Source organism: Lactuca serriola, chromosome 8 (assembly GCF_051521515.1).
Source record: "Lactuca serriola cultivar US96UC23 chromosome 8, Lser_US96UC23_V15, whole genome shotgun sequence".
Classification (NCBI taxonomy): domain Eukaryota; kingdom Viridiplantae; phylum Streptophyta; class Magnoliopsida; order Asterales; family Asteraceae; genus Lactuca; species Lactuca serriola.
In genome coordinates this window covers 38163286-38167357 of record NC_136415.1, presented here as the reverse complement: position 1 = coordinate 38167357, position 4072 = coordinate 38163286, and the positions used below count along the sequence as shown (strand labels likewise).

Sequence of the window (4072 nt, the reverse complement as noted above, 5' to 3'; positions counted from 1 at the left end):
AGATGAATGAACCGGTGAATATGGATGATCGATGAATTGGTATCGCTGCTTGCAACCGACGATGTTGCACAATGGCGAAATTGAAGATACGACGGTGAGGAGGCGAGATAATTTTGTGAGGATGGCTGCCTGATAAAAGGATATTGGTTTTCTAGGGTTTAACTAATTAAGGAGGGATTGATTGAATGATTTTTTTTTACCATATTTAGATATACTAAGTTTACCATTATACCCTTATTTAATTTAATTAATGATTTATTGTTTTTTGAAATCTCATTGGTGCATTTAGGCACACATTATTTGCTAAAAACATTTGAACCTCTCTCTCTCTCTCTCTCTCTCTCTCTATATATATATATATATATATATATATATATATATATATATATATATATATATATATATATATATATATATATATATATAGGCTTAAGTTATTGTACTCTAACTAATTATTGTGTGGATTTAGCAATGAATGTGGGACAATCATTTTACTTATTTTAAGAAACTGATTAATACATATTATTAAATTAAAGACAATTAAAAAATACCATTTAATTTCATTTTCAAGGTATTTTAGTCAATTAACATAAATTTAAAAAGTGAAAATTACAGATTTTAAGGAATAATTAATTCTCTAAACTTTAAAAATCAGATTTTTTGGATAATAAATATATTAATTCGGATATTCTAAAAGAATGTGTTTATGATTATCTTGAAAAAAAATATTAAATTCTGACAAAATACTATAAACATATATTATCAATATTAATAATTTTTAATGAATACAAATTTTATATGAAAAGAATTTTAATATCTTAAAATCCATAATTATATTCATTCTTAACAAATACAACTATAAACATACATAAATGACATATATTATAAAAGAATATATATAATAATGGTTAACAATTACATTTATTCTTTAAGAATAAAACATTAAAATCTAAATAAAACACTAATACATTCTAATAGAATATATGTTGCTAATCACTCTGACAGAAAAAAATGTTAATCCATTCTGAACGAATTATAAACGCATTCTGATGAAATACATTTTTAACAGACATTCTGATAGAATACGCTACATACCAACTGACATAATAGACTTGTCCATCCATAACTTGAGACATGGATCTTGCAGTTTCCTGTCACTTGATCTTATTTAAGAATCCTAGACATATAACCGTAAATGTCAATACACCATGCTTAATCAATTCTATCTCTTTTTAAACACAAAAAAATGAGGATCATTACCAAGGAAAGATAAATTGGCAATAAACTAGAGAGAGATAGAAAGAGATATGGAAAGAAGAATAACGAGGGTAATGTTATGGTAATATGAACCACACCTTGATGTTGACATGGGCCAACCACAATCATATAAGGACAAATGCTTACAACATGTATTTAATTGTTCTTGATATTTAATCACATAAACATATTATATACATGTTCTGATACACAAAAAAGTTAAATAAATCATAATAATGACTAAATCAAGGTGTAGCAATTCAACATGTTCAGGGGTCACCTCTCCTTTAGCCTCATTAACCTGTAATTACCATTTTCAGCTATGGCATACACTAAGTCATAAGATTTCAGAATTGTGAGAAGATAGAGATAAAAGGAAGGTGAATTACCTTTGCCCATCCATGAGTAACAACCTCCTTTGCAATATTTGTAGTACTAATGAAGAGATTGCAGAATTCCCTGGAGAAATTTGGGATTCTGTATTCCGTTTTGAAAACAACATCTTAATAAGCAGACATAAGTAATATGAATTATCTTGATATAGTTTTTATAAATGAAAGGTGACAAATAGAAGATGGTTTTTATCGACCTTGGCAACATCGTAATAAAAGGAAATCCTTCTTGTTGATCTCGATTAAAGTAGGAGGCGTTGGTGGAGGCGATGGCCTGCTGGTGGCGGATTGGTGGCAAGGTCAATCGTTTGATCACTAGATTTGGGCATCAAGGTCGATCATTTAAGCCTAAGATTTCATCACGACTCTAACAGGAAGAAGCTTTGATGATTAGCGAGAACATCGATTCCAAAGAACTAAACAAGAAATTGACAAAAAGGTTCGATTTAATCGGAGAACCCTAACTAAAAGGTCAAAAATAAGGGATAGAAGTTTGATTTTGTTACCTGTTGAATTATTTGAAGACTAATTCCAACAATAAACATGTGCCTGGCTCTCGGTTCAAGATTTTCTCAAGGTTTTTGTGGCTTGCGAGGTTACCATGGCCGTCGATCAGGTCTTCTAGCGGAGAATGATGCTCGAAGTGAATGCCATTAGTGAAGGGATAGGGAGGCTCTTCACAGATGGAGGCGTAGAGGGGTACATATAAGATGGAGTCGATCGATGGTAGCGTTGGATTGAAGAAGACGATGAGTTTGAACTCATCGGTATCACCCTCCCTTTTATCCGCAAATATTAACCCACGAGACACACTCAAATCGACAAAATTATCAGCAATCTCAATTGGGTCATCGAGAATCTTCTCTTAGGATTATGTTTGGCTTAGCTTTTCAAACCCCAAAAGTTCTTTTTGGAAAAGTTATAAAAAGTTCATTTGTAAGTTTGCCAAACATCTTTTGCTTTTTTTTTCTTTTTCAAAAAGGACTTTTGGCTTTCAAAAGCTAAGCCAAACACCCCCTAAATCTTTGTAACAGATGCAAGAAAACATTGCCAACAGTGGAGGAACCCACCTCCAATTCTTCATCGTTAAGCCCCAAAATCGACGAAAACGATGAGTCCCTAGTCCCACAAAAGGGTTTTGGTTCTACAAACTCACCGGAAAAGCGCCACCTATGCCCACATCACCTTCATCATCAACCCACTTCACTATGGAAATGGTCGCACTAACAACATTCACTTTTTATATTATTTTTTTATTTTTTACCATTTTGTTAAATAAATAAAATATTAAATAAATAACATATTTTATAAATAACATATTTTATATTAATTAAAACCATATTACATAATTTAAAACATAGAAAATTAAAACTAAAATACTAAAAAAACATAATCCATACTTAGAAAATTAAACCTAAATTATTAAAAAACATCAAATAGAGTTGCGATATTGGTCGAGAACTTCTTGTTGAATTTTCATAAAGACCCTTAAATTTTCCGGGTCGAGATTGGGTTGTGGCACTGTGTTTACGATTTGAAGATTGGTGAGTGCCAATTGTCGCCGGCGTTGCTCCTCTGTTGAATCAAAATTTTTTTCTAAAAAATGTAGAGTTTTTTCAATTTTCTCCGCTAATACGTCCTCGTTGGTTGATTTTCCGCTAGAAGAAGCCCCCTTTCTCGCTTTGTCCCTACCCGGTGGTCGACGAAGATGGACGTCCGATGGACCCTCCCCCTCGGTGGCGTCGAACTCATCATTGAGGTCGAGGTTAGCACTGATCTCCGACTCGGACGTTCTCGGCCTTTTGTTGGAACCGGTGGTAGATCCCGAATGCGCCGTTTCCGGATAAAGGACCCATTTTGGGCCATTGCGACAAACTTCCCACGCTTTTTGGTTGCCAAAAGGTTTACCATTGTTGGTAATTTTGTATTGATGCAACGCCGTTAACAAAATGTTGAAATCGTTGCTACCACTTCGATGCATATTTTTTAAATTGTCAAATACGCCATTAAATTTGGTACACGTTGCTCTAAGATCGCGCCATTTAGCATTGACTGAATCATATGTCCGACTCGTTTGCCTTCCCAATAACGCGTGGAAGTGGTCTAAAATACGATTCCAAAAGCTATGTCCCGATTGCGCGTTGGCGACATCCCCGTCTTGTGATATGGCAATTCAAGCTTTAGCTAAAGTCGCCTCCTCCTCCTCGGTCCATTGGGTGTTTTTCTTCTTTGTTGAATCTTTGGATTTTTTTGCCTTCTACGACTTGGTTGTGTTTCTTAAACCCGTTCGTCGTCGTCTTCATCGTCGAGGTTTACGGGGTTGAGATTGCGATAATGGAACTTGAGATGGTTGTGAACTTGGTTGTGGCTGTTGGAAAGTTTGGGGCTGAAATCGCGGAGAAGGTTGTTGTTGAAAGGGTTGA

General features: G+C 34.2%; 1 long non-coding RNA gene across 3 annotated transcripts; it reads right to left on the bottom strand.

Moving 5' to 3' along the window:
• Window positions 1-857: 857 nt before the first annotated feature.
• LOC145071007 (uncharacterized) lies at window positions 858-2506 on the bottom strand. 3 transcript variants are annotated; one of them, XR_013690183.1, is made up of 4 exons: window positions 2156-2506; window positions 1847-2065; window positions 1647-1734; window positions 858-1177 (listed from the first exon to the last, which is right to left on the bottom strand). It is a non-coding gene; the product is annotated as an uncharacterized LOC145071007 (long non-coding RNA). The 3 variants fall into 3 exon arrangements; XR_013690184.1 differs by lacking the exon at window positions 858-1177 and adding an exon at window positions 1309-1577; XR_013690182.1 differs by lacking the exon at window positions 858-1177 and adding an exon at window positions 1309-1558.
• Window positions 2507-4072: the final 1566 nt, after the last annotated feature.